We start from the raw sequence: 18,884 nt of genomic DNA, 5'->3' as shown, positions 1-18,884 counted from the left end.
GTTACTACAGTTAATTTTTTGAAAACTCCTGATTAGTTTTTAAATACATAATGTACATAGAGATACTTTCAGTGGGATGCCCATTGAATCTCCTCCATTTGACAAGACCAAGCATCTCCTGTTAGATGAATGATTCAGCTACTTGCTGTTATTTTAAATACAGATACTTCCACTATCCACAGTATAAAAGAAGGCATCCACAATAGCTCTGGATCCCTTGCAAAAAGCGTTTGTGTGCGGCACACGTGCCTGAAGGCCATTTTCTGGATCAGAGTCTCTGACTAGTTTAAGAATCAGGTGCACCTTGCATAAGTTAGAAATCAAAAGCTACCAAGACCATGATATACAAAACAGAATTTTTGGCTCCCAGAGAGTTTTGCAGTTAAGAAAGGAAACATCACTCAGTCTGGGCAGCAGCTGAGCTGTTTGAAAGGCTGATTTTTCAGAGTGGAATTGAGAAACCAATGTACTTTGCTAGAACCAGCAGAAAGAGATTAAATGACTTGTCCAATTTTGATAGGTCAGTGCAATCCTAAAACAAAAGAAGTCCATGTCTGCAACAGCCTGTACATAACAGAAGCCAAGTTGCTAAAACACTTATAAAACCAGGCAGTTGGATACTCTGGAGTAGGCAGTACCTGGGTTTGGCCATTATCACCTTCCAAAAACACATACTTGAAAGTACAGCAGTAATTTCTTTATCTGCTTTCTCTATTAGTTTTTACTAACTTCACAAAATAGATATAGTATCCATTAAGCCAAAGGTCAGCCAACTTTTAAACGTACGCGATAACAAACAAGTTGCAACTGAATAAAAAATACTACCTCTAATCCCATAATAATTGTTATCTCTTCCTCAGGAATGTAAGCTGTAGATTTTCCAGATCCATTTGCTTTGTTAATTAGAATTCGATAGTGAGGAGTATCTTTTAGACCCTGTAAACATAGAAGAAAAATAAATAGCCTCAAGGGGAGATGATGACTAAAGATTACATTATATAACCAGCTAACTCTCACTAGGCTTACAGAACCTAAACCCACTCAATATATACATACAGCAAGTTCATTTTTATGATCTTCCAATGTCAGTTTGAAAATTAAATATAAAGCAATCAAAACTAATACGTCAAGTTCTTGGCATATCTGAAACATTTTTTAAGAGTTAAGATTTTAATTAACTTTTTCTCAAATAGAACTTGGCAAGAAACATGACTTAGAATATCCCTGCTTTTTGTATATAGGTCCCAGAACAATTTGTAAGGCACCCTTCTTCCTTCACAAGTGGCAACAGAGAACACGAGAGAGAAAGAGGCAAATTCAGCACATAATACCACCTCTGACTATCTTGGTCCTGACCCTGGACAGAGCTAAGGCAACTTCTATGCATATATAAAAATTTTGCAGCCAAGAAAGGAAAATGTGGCTTACTATTATTTTTACAGTGCCTATGAAAACAAATCATGGCCCAGGGTCCCACCATGCTCACTACTATCCATAGACACTCCTGCCCAGAGTAATCCACAATCTATACACAAAGAAGTGATGGATGAATACAGACAACTGGAGTTCATGAAGCAGTTAGTATTGATCAATGCGACAGGCAGTGGCCTCTGCCCAAAAATGTGGTAAAGAACTGAAAGTCAGAGAAAAGCGATGAAAAGTTGGGCTGAAAGCCTGGCTAATGTTTAGAGGACCAAGCTTAGTAGTTGCCTCGTAAAGGTCAGAAGGCATTTTGCATAGCTGATGCATGTAACATGATAGGCAAAGGCAAGTTAAAAAAAAAAAACCAAAAGACAAACACTTAAACCACATGTCATCACTATTGGAATTAAAACAACAAAGATGAACATGAGGTCATTGGGAGAACAGAACAATATAAGGTACATAAAAAGAATCAGAACGCCTGATGGGAAATTCACGGGTGTTCAGTTGGTGACAATACTGAGAGGAGAAAAGGAGAGGAGAAAAGAAAGCAAGGATGCAGGTGTTTTAGAAGCCAGAAATGAGTGGCAGGTAGATAAAATTACAGTGGGGAAGAAACAAACCACACAAAACAGGACTGCATGTCTACTCCCAGCTGAACGTGAATCCTCTGCTACAGGCAGAGTTTCTAATTTTTTCTCATTTTCAGTCCTCTCTGACTTAATGATTAGTGCCTTCCTGCCACTTAAGCAGCATGTGAGTGGCCAACCCACAGAGTATGCAGCACTGTATTAGCAGACCAGCACTGCCAACAAAGATTTAGCATCTGATTTTCAAATACAACAAGGACTTAGGCTAGAGAATTTCAAAAGCTTCAAGAATTCTAACAAAAATACGCTGTTAAACAGATTTACATTCCAAGTGTCCAGATCCCCCAAAACATTCCTTTCTAACTGAAATTGATTAAATGCAAAGGCTTACTTGCATTTCTTAGGTGCAATGAAGATGTTACCTATTATACCTACACTGGAAAATGAGCTAAAAGATTTAACAGCCTCTCAACTTTAGTAACACACCATGAGAAATCCGTTCAAACATTGTAGGTTGACACTGCTACTTCAAATACAACGCTGTGTATTAAAAGTGAGTAATTTTAATTCGAGACATGTCTGGTACAAACCTGACCAGCGAAGCTTAACCAATCAGTGGTGCAAAAGCAAAGCTCTACTGGGACCACAGCGCAACAGCAGCAGAGGTTATCGCTCAGCTGCACAGGTGCTATGGGACTCTCAAGTATTTTCCATTAGGTTAACAGGCAGTTTGTCTGTGACTGTTTCTGAGGGGTTTTTTTTTAACCTGAGCTATTCTGTGTATGTATTAATAAAGAAAGAGTTTAATACATTCAAACCTGTTTTGCTGGAGGATATTTGTGTTGTAGCCATTCTTCTGGAGCTTTAGCTTTTACATCCCATCCAACAATGACTCCCGAATAGCCAAATCTTTTGTGAAATATTACCTGTCCCACACTGAACTGAATATATTCAGGCTTTGGACTGCGAACATGAGTTGATTCTAATTTAACAAAGAAAGAAACTTAGCCAGGATAATTGTTTGATCAAGTATATTAAACATTTAAACATACATTCTCCTGACTTCTACCAGACGATAAGTGATAGTCAGATTAATAGGCAAAGCAAACAAGGGAACAGGTACTTGTTTTTTTTGCCTCCAGAATTTTACTACAATATTTGACAAAGCAGCATCCACCAAGGAATGAATTTTTCTGTTTGGATGCCTTTGATATTACATAGGGGTCTTAACAGAGCTTTGGAAAGCACAAACGCATGTATGTATTGACAATTACTTAAGCCTTATATACAATATTTTACAGTCCCTACACATGCTAACTGATTTTGCCATTAGTTTTTTCCAGTTTAAGTCATAGAATTCTATTCAGTCTGACTGCAGGGAATTTTTTTCCAGGAGCAGACTTACCAACCGTTTCTTTTTCCTTTTCTGAAGTTGATCTAAATCAGTTCATTGGAATCAAGTGAAAGCTATACCACTGCTTCATACATCAATATAAAATAGGCACACTCAAATCTAGTCAATAAAATAGATCCATACATATAATGTATCATATTGATACTGTTGCACAACAAAGAGTGAAAAGCCCTTGGATTTTACATTTGCTGTTTTGCTCACTGAACATTATCAATAACGTTTAGAGACAAGGAAAAAAAAAAGACTACCATTTACAAAGCAAGTAAAGAAATTCACTGTAGAAGACCTTACAGAAGACAGTATAACAAGCAAAATCCAAAAGGACTGCAAAGACTCCAATACCTGCAAAGTAAGAATGGGTTTCTGCTTCATTGTCGCCAGTTTTAGTTTTCTTTTCTCCATAGTACCAATTCCTAAAATGTAAAATTAATAACCCAACATTCAAATGAGTTCTTTAGAAACTGAGTTTTAGGATAATTGGCCTTCTGATTATTACTATCTTAAGCATTTGTCTGAATAGAGGGATACTGCAAAGCCTTTGATACAAAATTCTTCACAATTTGAAGCTCAAACAGAATGAGAGTTTTATATTAAAACTGCTTTTAAGGAATACACAAGACAAAGGAATTTGTTCCAACGGGAGAAAAGAGTATGAATCTAATTTCTTCAGATATGCAACTCTACAGTTGCATTATAATTTTTATATCAGAGGAAACCCATTTATTTTCTATAGGTGAGCAAATATTATTCTGAACTCAGAGTGATTCTTCAATATCTTTTGTAAATTCTATTGTGAAATCTTTAAAGATTGGTTAACACTGGTATGGACAAGGTGTCTGGCAACGAGTCCCAGCTTAAGGCTACAATAAGTATAACTCCTTCTGCACTAGGCTGAATTTCATGTGAATTTAAAGACAGGGTGGGGCTAAGGGAGGGACATCTTTAAAAAGAGGAAATGGCTTATGGTTGTCACTGCCATTGTGAAAAAGAGGAAGGGTAAGGAAACAATGAGCAAACTCAAAGTTTGGGGAGCAGGCTTTCAAATATTCCTTCTGCTGGCAATGTAACAGGAGCAGTCTGTGGACAAATGTATTCGGGTTAACATTCTCCATCCATACCCGTCAGTAACCTGTTGGTGCCAAAGAACTATAGGTTGTCCTAGTCTCCTTTCTCTTTTATGGTGTTCAACACCTTCCCTCTTTCAGTCTTTTACACCCTTCACCCTGCCTGGAAGAAAGTAAGAGCAGGTTCCACAACTGTGCAAACAATACCTTTTTTTAAAAGTCTTGGTTTAGCTCAAATCTGTAGGAAGACTTAAGGCTGACAAATACCTTTTAACAGGAACAGGAATGGGCAAATATCCTGACTTGTCAGGCTGCATTGTTGAAAACATTAGCTAATATAGTAGGTTTAGAAGATCTCAAATGTCAACATATTTTTAGGATAACCAGTTCTTTATAAGATATTCAGAAGACATAAGCAGCTCCAAAGGATGATTTGGTCTTTGAAGGCTTTATCTTTAGATATGCCTGGAGCTTTCCATGAAGTTGTAAAGAAATTTATGGTGAACCTAAGAAAAGCACAGTTTCTGTTTCCATCCATATACCGTTCCCCTAGGCCTTCCTGGGGGCAAAACTAAGTCTGAATATTCCACAGATCAGAGGACTTGACATCCTTGATTGCTGTACATGGATCAATAATAAAGGATCTTTGAAGGTCCAGACAACGTAAAACCTTCAGACTACTTCTACTATACAATAATTAAATCTCACAAACAAGCCTTTTAACCTGCCCAAACATGTCCAAGCAACAGTCTTCTTAAATTAAAATGGCGTATATATAAATGGATATATTTTTCTAGACCAACTCGTTGTCACCTGTCCAATAATCAAGTTTCTCCTTCTTCCTAAACCCACACATTTCCCATCTGCATTTCCTAATTCAATGTCAAGTTTTCTTGAACTACCACACACAGCATAAGACGTCCATCCCATGTTGTAGGATCTGATCCTACAAACATGTAGCTGCTTACAATCATTAATATGGTTAATCCTCCCGAGTTCACAATCAGACAAATTTAAAGTAGAAGATAACATGTACAGGATTACTGCCATGATTTATATTTAGGTTCGCATGGAGTTCAAATTGCATCTTTGTGTAGAATATAGGCAAAAGGTTTTCTTATAACTGGTAGAAAGTCCCAAATCAGTCTCAATATGAAAATAAAAGACATTTCCCCTTTGTTACTTACTTCACCCTTCCAGGACACCTTCCTGTTAAGAAGAGGCCATGTTTGAAATTTACTCTCAAGTGTAGACAGTATGTAACATCCTACCTTGTCTTCGATAGCCACAGCTTTAAATGATCTGCCCATGCATCCAGACTCAAGTAAGACTTTGTAAAGCTGCTCCAAGAGGCAATTATCCTTTAGTAGTAAAAATGATCATCACATTGTTTTAAAAACCTTCTATAGTATCTGTATATAATTTTTTTTAATATTTAAACTTTGCTTCTGTAGCAAACAAGAAAAAGAAGTCAGTGACCAGGAACAAGTTCTTCTCAAGATCAATATCTACACTGCAAATAATATTCTTTCAATCATCACTTGTACCAATAAACCATATGTAAATTTTGGAAAATGCCATTTTTTGTGACAAGGTTGCTTGCTTTCTGTACTCAGAAACTGCTAAATTGCTAATTGTAATTGCTAAATTGCATCAGATTCTGCAGTTTGAACTATTACTTGAGAATAGTGAGCATGAGACATTTCAAAAATGATGCACGTAATCAAAAGACTATTAAAAAATAGCCTGAAAGTCTAGATGGTTAGTAGTTGACTCATGCCATGAAACCTGAAAATTACTTAAATCTGGGTCTTTACGTACAAAACCAGACTTAGTTCCTTTTTCATCAGGCCAACCTTTTGCTCTCATTACTTCATGTATTTGAGTTCTACAGATAAACCACACAGCCAATGCCCTACACAGGCTGCGCTGTTCAAACTAAGTCATAGAAGTCTCTCTTCTCATGGTTCTTCTTCAAGATACCAACATTTGCCAATGGTTACCACCATTGAATATTTGGACCTGATAAAGTATTTTCCACTTTACGTTTGGAGATAGATGCGTGCGACCCTGTCAATGCATAACTTCTTAGTTCATGTACAAAATGGCACTACTTACTTAACTATCGTTATGACTGCCTTAAGTAATTTACTATGAATGAATTTTTGTCGGTTAAGACTCTCTACTGAGTCATACTATGCAAGAAAATCTACTTTAACAGTAAGTGTCAAAAGGCAATCTAAAGTTAGAAACAGTCTTACTAATCAAACACTTCATTTCCCCCTTTTTAACAGGACATAACCCATAGTAACGTATATTGGAATGTCCAAAAGCAGAATGAGATTAAGGCACAGTTGTGCATTCACGCAGATTATACACACATTTTTATGTGAAGAAAACAATGGTTGTTATGCAAATTTTGAAGGACATCTTTAAACAACTAAATACAGTCACATTAAGCCACAAAAATGTATGATTTGAATATTGTTTTCATGTAGGAGCGGCCAGTGTGTTTCACCCACACTCCAACTTTCCAGGACAAAGTGTCATTGGGGATGAAAAGGAGAACTCTCTTATAAATAAATACAGTGGGGAAGGAGAGACTTACAACCTTTCTGTTATTTGAATGCGCTGAGTAGAGTCCGTCCCATACCATTGGGAAAGGAGATACTGTGCAGGAAGCGCAGACAGCAGCATGCAGATCTGCAGAGCTGCAGCTGCACTGATGTGAGGCATTCCAACAGGAAGTTTCTTCAAAGACACTTCCCTGCTCTCTACTCTGAAAAGAGCAAGGAAAAAAAAAAAAAAAAAGAGACACAAAAAACGTAGCCGTCAGCTTTGCTAGCTGGGTCGTACTTAAAAGTTTCCTTCAGTTGTTTTGTTGGTTCACAAGGTAACATACAATCTGTACACAAGCATTTCAGTTACATCTGGAGCACACCTGAATTAGGTCAGGATGAGAAATTTGAGAGTACTTATAAAAACTAATAGAAGACTAAAGTAGACCACAAGACAAAGAAAACTAAAACCTAGTTAAGAGTTACACAGACATCTCTTTCATCTGGAAATAGAAAAAAGAAAAAAAAAAAGGAACCTGGAAGTTCTATGGCTGTCCAATTTGCAATAAAAAGCTGCTCTCCTTGAACAAAATTCATTGAGCTGCTTTATCATCTAATTAAGTGTATTAAACATGTCTGACATATCAGATTGATGGCCTAAAGAAAAATCTATTTAGATGCAGTGATTATTGCACATATGACAGAAGGAAGGGATTTTTCTTTCAGATCGAAGGCATGCATAGCATCATGCCAAGACGATAACAAGTGCCACAGTCCCATCACTAGACTAGAAAAGGATTTGACATCACCATTCATTCCGCAGGCACCTGCCGCACCTTACCAATGCATTGAGATATTCATGACTCTTCCCTCCTTCCCTGTAAAATTAAGATATTCACCTTCAGCAGGGGAGAACATTTACTGTCTTCTTACATCTATGAGGGTTTTTCAAATCAGAACTAAGACTTGCTGAAATTTGAGACTTGCATCTTTCACACAAGCGTTCTCAGAGTGCACAGGATAACTTTAATGTTCAGTCATCTACATTCACTCTCTGTTCTGTCTCATTAGTCTCCAGTAGTGGCTGTTACAGCTGCTGCCCTACTCTCTAGTAGAGTACAGAATCACAGAATCAATCAGGTTGGAAGAGACCTCTGGGATCATCGAGTCCAACCATTAAACTCAGCTTTAAACCAACCCTTAAACTCAGCTCAGCTGAGTACTCAGCTTGCAAGTACAAGCAAATTGTTTCAGTTGTTTTCTGAGTTGCTTACAGTTTCTGCTATCCTAATTTATGTCATTTACAAAATAATTTGGGTTACTGTAATGTATACAGCACATGTGAACACAGGAAGTTAGATTTATGAAAACTGTCTAGCAAAGGCAGTCAAGATCACAAAATAATGCCAAAGGAGGCCTGAAGAATATTGTAAGGAATATGAAAACACCTGCACGTGTGATGAACAGTTACCAGTCACTGTATTTTTCACTTCTGCATTACCTGCTTTAGAGCCAACAGCAAAGAAAAAAACAACTCCTAATTTTAGACATTATTGGTAGTTGTAGATCTAGAGTACTGGTTTCCTCATGTATATCGGGGGCGGGGGGGGTGAGGAAGAGTCACACATCAGTTCAACAAAATAGCCACCAGCATCCTGCTAGGCTGGAGGGCTGGGCAGGACCCCCCGCCCCGGGGAGCGCTCCCACTTTGCCCACAGCCTTTACACAACACGACCACACAACTCCCGCCCCTGCAGGTCTTTCTCCTATTTCTGACAGCAGCTTTTCGAGCAGCTGGATCCACCAGACAGAACAAATGCGGTAGCGGACAGAGATATATCCCGGACCGAAGCTGGAACCCCATAGAGTCAGATTACTTTTGCGCGTATCCTGAAGTACCTGAAAACCTGTCAGAAACGAGCGATGCCTTCACCCCAGCCGGCATCCGCCTGGGCGCTCCACCGTAGCCCGGGTACTCCTGGGCAGCGCCCACCGTAGCCCGGGGCAGCCGCCCAGCACCCGCCCGATAATTCTGCCACGAGCCCGGGGGCCAACGGCACGAAGCCGGCCAGCGGGCAGGTGAGGCGGCGGGGCGGGCTGCCCGCTCCGAGAGGGAGCCGCGGCTCGGGACAGTGCCGCAGCGCTCCTGCCCCGGACCACCGCCCGCCCCCCCGCCCTCACCCCGGCCGCTGAGGGGAGCCGGCCCGGCGCTGCACGGCGGCGACAGGTGTCGGTGTCGGTGTCGGCGCCGCCCCGCGACCCTCCCTTCCCTCCCGGCCCCCCGCCGCGCCGCGCAGGCATCCCCTCACCCGGCGATGGCCGCGGCGCAGCGCGCCCCGCTCCCCCGCAGCTCCGGGCGGCAGGTGCCGGGCCCGCTCGGCTCGGCTCGGCTCGGCTCGGCTGGGCTGGCCGGAGAGGGGCTGAGCTCCCGGGGCGGGGCGGGGTGCGAGCTGCCGGCGGCGCCTGGCGGCAGGTAGCGGCCGTGAGGGGCCGGCGGACATCTTGTGCGGCTGAGGGGAGCGGCGGAACGGGGCCGCCGCCCTCAGCTTCGCGCCCTCCCCGGTATCGGGCCGGGAGAAGTTTTAACGCATAACATGAACGCAGAGCGGTGAACGCTGTGCCTGACGCCCGGGTCAGGCTTTCAGGCCGGGGCGTTATCCCCCTTCTCACAGATTGGTAGTTGTCTTCCCCTCGGGTGGAAAGTCTCCCGGGTGGAGAGGATTGGGATTTCTCATTCTCAAAACGCAACAAAACAAAGACCTGGGTGAGGGGAGACCTCATCGCTCGCTACAGCTACCTGAAGGGAGGTTGTAGCAAGGCGGGTGTCGGTCTCTTCTCCCAGATAACAAGTGATAGGATGAGAGGAAACGGCCTCAAGTTGCACCAGGAGAGGTTAAGATTGGATATCAGGAAAAACATCTTCACCGAAAGGGTTATCAATCATTGGAACAGGCTGCCCAGGGAAGTGGTGGAGTCACCATCCCTGGAGGTATTTAAAACACGTGTAGATGTGGTGCTTAGGGACATGGTTTAGTGGTGGAGTTGGCAGTGATGGGTTAATGGTTGGACTTGATGACCTTAAGGGTCTTTTCCAACCAAAACAATTCTATGATTCCATGATTCTATGACTTTACACCCTCATCATTTTTAAGGAGATTATAAAGAAAGAAAGAAAAAGGGTTTATTTATTTTTGCAAGTTAATATTGAGTAAATTATATTTGCAACTCCTTTATTTAAGTCATTTTTTTTCTGTGAAGGTGGGCAAGCGCCTTTAACCTGCTATGAATAGAAGTCAGGAGGAAGTTCTCTAGTGTGAAGTTTATGCAAAAGGTGTCATATTTTAACACAAACTTTTAACCCAGCCTTATGGCAAGCCTCTAACCACCCTGTTGGTATTTCAGAGAGCACGTGGTGGTGGCCCCTGGGCCTGGTTTTGCCACAGATGGATGAAGGCGTAGCTGAAACAAGTGTCTCCTGCGTGGTTCCGATAGCGCATGTGTCAGCCATCAAGCAGAGCCTCCCTCTGAGCCTGTGACCACTGAGCTGCTGCACAGGGGTCAAAGCCTGCTAATGAGTCTCCTGTTTGTCAGGGATTTCTTTGGGGTAAATTCAACAGCAATCAAATTTGTTGATGACACCCGAATCAGAGTGGGAGCAAACAGAAGAGGACAGCCCCAAACTGCAAATGACCCAGAGATTAGAGCAACAGGAACATTACAGACAATGGGGGAAATTCAGCAGTCGCAAATGTTGAGTCTTACCCGGGAAGAGGAAACGTTCTAGCCGACTCTTCTCACTTACTGAGCACATCTCTGTAAATGGCAGTACCATGAAAAAAAAGAGATGTTACCGAGCCATACCTAGTTCAATAATGTAGCTTACTTTTCATCGTTTCTTCAGTAACACATTGATAGTTACACTTTTCAAATGAAAAACTTCAGAAAGTACTTCTTCCTGTAGGCACATGCTAAAAGCAAAAATGTTCTCAGAAATAATTTGAGAAATGCAGGAACTATACTGTGTGATGATACGGACCAAAATACCTCCTGCTTTCTGTTGTAGATAAAATCAACAACGCATAGGACAAATAGAGGCCCAATATACAGTATTATTAGACACCTAACAAACCACTATGTCTCTTCTTCATTAATAGGGCCTGTAGCGATAGGACAAGGGGTAATGGTTTTAGACCAAAAGAGGGTAGATTCAGACTAGATATAAGGAAGAAATTTTTTACGAGGGTGGTGAAACACTGTACCAGGTTGCCCAGAGAGGTGGTAGATGCCCCATCCCTGGAAACATTCAAAGTCAGGTTGGACGGGGCTCTGAGCAACCTGATCTAGCTGAAGATGGCCCTGCTCACTGCGGAGGGGTTGGACTAAATGACCTTTAAATGTCCCTTCCAACCCAAATTATTCTGTGATTCTATAGATCAGGAAAATACAAGTAGCATCTCTGACACTGTCAGACAGAGCAGAGCAGTGGTGCTAGCTTTTAAGTAGGGCACATTGTTGGCTGGAACAGTTTGACTTGTTGCTTGGGCTGAACTGAGTTGCCTTGGGCAGTGCTTTTGAGTCCCGGGCCTGTGAAAGATAATTAAGCAAAGCAAGCATAGCATCAGGATGCTTACATGCAGCATCCTGGGGCATGCGGTCAAACAAGGATAATCCGTTTTTCTTGTGCATAAAGTGCTTTGAATTCCTGTGCCTTAGCTAGGCAGGAAGCTAAGGAAAAAAAGCATCCGGATTTGGCACTGCTGCTTTCCCTTCTCCGTTGCTTGTATTACTGGTTGATGTTCTTCCTTTCTCCCACCATCTCAGGGTCTCCCCAGAGACCTCCTGGCTCTGGGGACTGCCTGTGTTTGTCAATTGTAAGGTTGTACAAAGATGATGAGGGGCTGGCAAAAATTACAACAGTGATTTCAAGACAGCGTTGGTGGAAGGTGCTGTTTTGTAGGGTTCTTGTACACAGAGAGCAGAAAGATTGGGGAAAACAAAATTAGAATAATTTGCTACAATAGAAGTCAATCAAGTAAAAAAAAAAACAACCAAAACCCAAACTTGTGACTCAGTGACAGCAGTACCAGCCTTATCATTTTAGAAGCACCAGAAGCCAAGCCAGCACTACATTTACCATCCCCGCAGTCTTGCTTCTCTTCTGATTGCAGTTCACTGTTGTCATTGCTGGCCGAGTTTTACAGATTTAACTATGATACCAATTGAGCAGCAAAACAATTTTCATTAATACAGAGCTAAAGCTCCTCTGATGGAAGATCAAGTTGAGTGAAACTCAAACCTTTGAAAACCAGGAAGAGAGATTTAAAGTACATATTCCACACAGGCTTAGCCCCAGCAGAAGAACAGTTGACTGAAAATGCTCCAGCTGCAGAAGACAGCAAAGAAGCTAAGTTGGAGCAGATAGACAGAGCTGTGGTCGCAATAGAAGACAAGCCATTAGGCTTGGCTGCTGTCTCACCTCGAGTGCCTCCTTTCAGCATTACTTCATATAATTTTCACCTGTAACAAGCTACAAGCCAGGTGATAAAGGAGTAGAGGCTTAAGGCTGGGAAAGCACAGGTATGGTGCTAGCTGGTATTCTACACCAGTAGCTGAAGGGCTTGTAAAACACAGCAGATAGTGTGCTTGCTTGGTCAGTAAGCTCAGGGTGGGAGGAGGCAGAGCGAGTCCAAAGGCTGAGTGAGAATGCATGTGCTGCAGACTCTTGGAAAACCGCTGAAGTGTTAGATGGAGGTTGCACAGGCGGTACCTCCACTTGGAGGTTCCTGGTTTTCAGAAGTCTGCTCCCTCCCAGCTACCACATGTCATCAGGCAACCACAGTTCTGTGACAAAGATTGCTGTTGATTTTTTTGTGAGTGACAATTTATTTTTTGAGCAAGAAGAGGTTTCTACAGAGAGTCGGGGATCATTTTGTTGAAATTGGTGCACTGGAGCCAGAGCAAATCAAAGGTGAAGCATGTTATCTAAATGCTCCATAGCCTCCTGTGCTCTTTGCATTAGTAGAATGGCAATTAAACGTGCCAGAATGTCTGGGTAATGTAACTGCTAGTGGTCCTGGCAAAAGAACACAGACCTCATCTGCATCCCAAGATGCTGGCAGTTTACTAGATTGTCATTACAGTAACATGAGGCTCAAGCCTGATATGCTTGCTCTTCATATTTTCTTTGGTCAGACCCTTCCCTACATCTGTCACTTTTCCTTTTTTGTCTCGGCAGCAGATAGGGGCTGTCTCAAGTGCTTGTCTACTGAAGTGACTTGCAGTCAATGCTGTAATTTGGTAACCACATGGTCATCTATCAGCCTTAAGATAAAAATATTCCTGCATCCTGTGTCTTCCTTTTCTTCCTCACTTTTAGGGTTTGCATTTCAAAAATTGTTAGCTCAGATTTAAAACACAGCTATAACTTTAAGCCACAATGAGACACCTGAATTTCTGTGGCGCCTGAGTGGGTATGAAGAATTGTAAGCACTTAGAAAAATGAGCCTCAGCACTGAAGAGCTTTCAGACCAGAACTGGATCTCTGTCAGCCTAAGGTATGCAAAGTAGGGAACCTTTCTGGGTGCCTTGTAGTCCACAGCAATTTCCTATTTGCCCCACACAGCCCACCCCAAGGAGAACAGATGCTTTGGGGCCATCATGGCTCTTTGCATCTTGCCAGCTGAGGCTGCAGTAAACAGAGGGACCTAACCACTCCCTTGGGCAAAACCTCCGGAGCCACATAAATACCTGATCCCACCTCAGGGAGGCTAAAGGTCTCAGTGTGACTCTAGCAACTTACTCCCAAACATTACAGACACCTTCCAGAAATACAAAGTAAATCAAGATTATGAAGCAGGTTGCTCCCCATGTGCTTGAGCAGAAGTTTGTGGTGCAAGAGCCAGGCAGAAACCAACAGCCTGTGCGCTCTGTTGTGACTCAGAGGTGGGCAGAGGCTGAGCTCCTCCTCACTCACTGGGGAAGCGTGAGGCCTTGGTACTGGTCTGACTAAAAGGATCTTCAAGGTCCAACTGCACTGGGATTCTGCACAGGATCACAGTGGTTTCCCTTCTCACCAGGCAGCGGTTACTACAGCAGGAGAACTCCCCAACGCTCCTTCCACAGGTGGGCCACCATGCAGCCAGGCGTGCAAGAGCCCCCGGCAGAGCAAGCCCAGGCAAAGAGGCCGCCCAGCTGCAACCCTGTGATCAGTACAGCCATTGGGAGGGGAGAGACCTCTTCCCGAACCACTTCTGTTTCCTCCTGGAGAACCCAACACAAGATGCTTAAAGGAAGTTTTGAGCACCAGCTCTACCTGTCACTAACTGGTAACTCCAACAAACACCTCTGAGGGCTTCAGTGGTTAAATAGTGAGTGTCTCTCATTTTCCCTGGGAAAGTTCTTTCTTACAAATCCAAGGTGGAGAAGCCTGCGCAGTAGCATCAGTATTAGGCCTTCCCAAAGATAAATGCCGGATGTTTTTTAAGCCCAGGGTTTTCACTATCATTATGTCCATGAAGAACTTTAAAGTTCTGCGCAACTGAATTTCATGCAAGTTTCACCAGATATATTTGCATATGACAGCACATACCAGCGCCAGACATTTTGTAGTTACTTAAACAGACTCTTCACTCCCCCAAAATGGAGGCACACACAATATACACCCTCTGCGAGGAGAGAAAGGCCATCAGTGGTCAGAGCTGCTTCTGGAATGAGCAGACTTAAACTGAGCTCTCATTCTTCCACAGAAGACCACAAAATCAGGGCTGTAAGGGCCCTAAAAGTGAGGGCAGCTTCGCTCTCTGCCAAAGCAGGCAGTGTGAGGGGCATAAGAAACGATTATAAAACTGATTGTGCCCCCTCGCCTACTGACATTTTGGCTCCCTAACAGAGTCCTGGACTTGGATGGGACCAGCTGCAACACCACTGTACTATGATCTCTTTCAGGAAGTAAAATACCTTAAAGGCCTTTTAGTTCCTAAAGGTTTTGATTTATTAGAATACCAGAGAAAAAAAAAATCAGAGAAGTTTTCCTGATGTGTAAAGGGAACCTCAGACCAAATGCTCAGAAAGCAGATGTTTTTTGGATGTTTCAAACAGCTGGCAGAATGACACATGTCAAGAGCTACCATCCATTTGGAGTGCTCTGAGTTGGGGAAAGATCCCAAGTTTAGGAAACTGTTTCTTAAAGAGTTGCATAAATTTTCTTGCATGCGTAAAATCTCATGGTTTCTACCATTCTTTTTCTCCATGCAGAAGCAAGAACTTCCAGATGTACAAGAGAAACAAATTTCTCTTACTTAGTAAGACAGACCTGTTTTCACAGAGCTGTGAAACAACAGCAATTACCGAGCTGTAGACAACGAGGAAAACTGTTTTCTATCCTGTAAAAATGCAAAACAGCCTCTTTCACGACAACAGAGTTCTCCATAAACCCGACAGAATCAAATCACATGCACAGAGAAAGACTGGAATTCCCACCAGGTCTGTGAAACCTGTACAATGGAACTGTTACTCAGCGAACTGCATTTCTGCCATGAGTCTTCCCTGACAATAACAATCCCCCGAGGAGGAGAGAGAAGGCTTAACAGCGCATCAAGGGCACCAAGACAAGTGCAAAAATAAGGTCCAAAGCTCACAAGAAGTTTTGTAAGTCAGTTTTGTAAAAAGGCTAGACAATTACAACTCGATAAATTAGCATGTGAGAAAAAAATCCTGCCGATAAGACAATTTCAGATGATCTACCTTTCTTAAGACAAAACTTATATGAATTTTCTAATCATTTTCTTAAATAATTTAACCTCTCATTTCCCTTATAACTTTATCTATCAGAAGAGTTTAGTATTAACACACATTTTACAACCTCAAACCCTTGACAACCATTAAACAGAATAAAAGTTTCGAGTACTAGATTTTTAATCCTTCCCAATGTACATGTGCATTCAGATTAACTGATGTCACTGAAAGACAGCAACAGTACAGAGTGCACACGCACCCAGCTCTTCATGTTGAGATTCTACTTGGGGAAAAATCTGCAGTGTATTAAAAGATGCTGGCATGAGCACTGATTAAAAACTTTGACTGTTTTAAGTAATTTTGTTCTGTAAATGTCCTCAACGTAAAACCTTGCTGAATGGGAAGTTTTTGACAGCTGTATTCCCTTTCTTAGCAGTTCATGGAAGCTTACACCACCCTCCTTAATAATAAAGAGAATTCAAATTTTGAATTAGGGTGCTTGAATATGAGAAAAATAACCCCACTAGATTTCTCTACCGTAGAATGTAAATAAAGTAATTCTTTCTAGTGTTTTAGTCATTCTAACTAGCTTTGCATTTTAAGTTACACTCTTTATTATTTTGAATATTCTTGTTCAAAGTCAAATTCAGAGACCTGAGACAAAGCACAAATTAACAGGTAAGACTGACTGGCCCTTGAATACTAACTAACATTTAGTTTGAACTCGACATCTTCAGGAATATGCCTCTGCTGCAATTTGATGCTGAATGAATTGATTACCTGCCTCTGCTCTTGATTCCTCTTTTTTTTTTTTTTTACTGATGTGCCTACAAGCTAAAGTAAAGTGACAGGCAGATAGGTCCAAGTTTAGGTAAAACCTTCCCATTTCTGAGACAAGAAAAGGAAGCACGAAGGAAATTTGTAGGGCTGTTATCAGATTAGAAACAGCATTCCAAAATTCTCTATCCTGTCCTCCCTTCAGCGCACACAGAGATTTCAAAGTATGAGACAGGATTCATAAATCCTCATGACATTCTTGTAAAGAGACAATTAAGCCTGTTGTGCAGGTATCTAACACAAGATTTCTCAGAGCTAGAAAAACCACCTGACAGTTTGGGCTTTGAGTTTCCTGTCCACATTAGTAAAACCCACAAGAATTACATTTTGCATGCTAATTTTGTGTACAATAACTCAATTATATGCTATTTAAATTCCAGTCACCTTCTACATTGCTTGCTGGCTTTAGTTTTCTGGCACTTGCTTTACTTTCACATGTGCTTCAAATAGCAACACTGATTAATTTTTAAAGCCATTACACTCTGCTCATTTATCTTTGTGAAAAATGACAAACCCACTCTTTTGTGAAGATCATATTGATTACCAGAGCAGGAAAGAACACGCGGTTTGGTAAAAGAACTTCTCACTTTGAAAACAACACAACAGCTTCAACAATTGTACATAATTTCCTTCATTTAGTGAGTATTATTATCTAACAGGAGTAAATGGTATTAACAAGATAGTAAAGCATTAGTACTGGCACAGTCAGCATTTCACACCATCTTTTAGTCCTAAGCAAAGTCTTGTTTCCTACTCAAAGTAAAATAACCACAGTAGGTTTCAAAAACACACCTGTCACATGAGTGAGGAGAGAGGACTGAGATATGATTGTATTTTAAGGATTCTGTACAAAGTTACACAGAAAAAGATCTTTTAAAGAGAAAAGACTGTAGACTTCTTATCAAGTCTCCCTTAGAAGAAACAAAGAAAAAATAATGAACTGCTTAAGACTATTCACAGTAACAAAACTAAAACAAGGCCTAAAACTAAAGCCCTGGACCTGAGGTGGTTTGTTTTTGGAAGAGCACATCACTACTATCATAATACTGTAACACTAAAGATGCATATACACTAGAACTACCACCTCCAGTACTTAACAGAAACATGGAAGGAAGTGTGTTGCACTTCCAGTATGCTAAAACTATTTCTCTTCAAGCAGAACATGCCAATTACTAAAACACAGACACTTCAGACACCAGAGGTTTTTCCTCATATGCTAAAACAAGTCTTGCTTTTCCCACAGACTCCATGGCGGACATGGTCTGGAAAGCTACAGGGAACTCAAAATTCATTCTGCTCTGACCATTCCCTGACCCCGTTGCTCAGCAGCACACACACCAGCATCTGTGAGGTAAGGGTTTCTTCTATCACTTCCTTGTGATTTCACATAAGGAGGAAAAGATCATCTGATAAAGCAAATAACACGTGAAATTAAACAGAATCCACATGGTGCAGTATTGACATACCAAACATTTGTCTTACATCTATTGAGCAGAAACATGTAGATACAAACAAATAAGACCCACAGCACAGTGAAAACACATCCTGTATTGACTTTTCTGTGCATCACCCATTCAGGGCAACTAGACTGGAGACCAGAACTCTACATGCAGGGAGACGGGGCACTTCTCCCTGCTTAGCTTTTTTTAGCTGCTTCTAGAGTTGTCAGGAAGCAGAAGAGTTCCACAAAGATTAGGTGTAGCTCTGGTACAAACAGCTGTCATCTGAAAAGGGATGGCTTCTTGGAGGATGAGGGGTACCCTGCTGCACATGCCAAAGTCAGCTAAGAGGACTGGCAACATGGTGCCTTCAGTGCCAGATGCTAGTGCCTTTATATTGCCCCCAGAACTACGGTTTTTAGTGAAAAACCTCAAAAAATAGCAATTTTTGATGTCTATCAGAGAATGCTTTGGTTGTAATTTTGTCTGTTCCCACATAATATACCATACCACAGTACCATACACTGCTATACCATATTCCACAAGGCATCAAAACGAGATGATTTTAGGCTGTTTTGAAGAACACATAAGCAATTGTCCCATAACACAGTAAATCACTAGATAGAAACAAACACTGTTGGACAGCTTAGAAAAACATGTTTTCTATTTATTTAAAAATAAGTTTGTAGTTACTACATTGCAGTGACAGTAATTCTTACACATACATTCTAGTTTGTATAAAAGGATTCAAAGTATTATGCATCAAAACTAACATAGAAAGTGTCCACATAACAGTAAAGAAATTTCCAATCCATATGTACAAAAAG

Source organism: Nyctibius grandis, chromosome 1 (genome assembly GCF_013368605.1).
Source record: "Nyctibius grandis isolate bNycGra1 chromosome 1, bNycGra1.pri, whole genome shotgun sequence".
Taxonomy (NCBI): domain Eukaryota; kingdom Metazoa; phylum Chordata; class Aves; order Nyctibiiformes; family Nyctibiidae; genus Nyctibius; species Nyctibius grandis.
The sequence above is the reverse complement of the archived record's forward strand: the minus strand, read 5'-3'. Positions refer to the sequence as shown.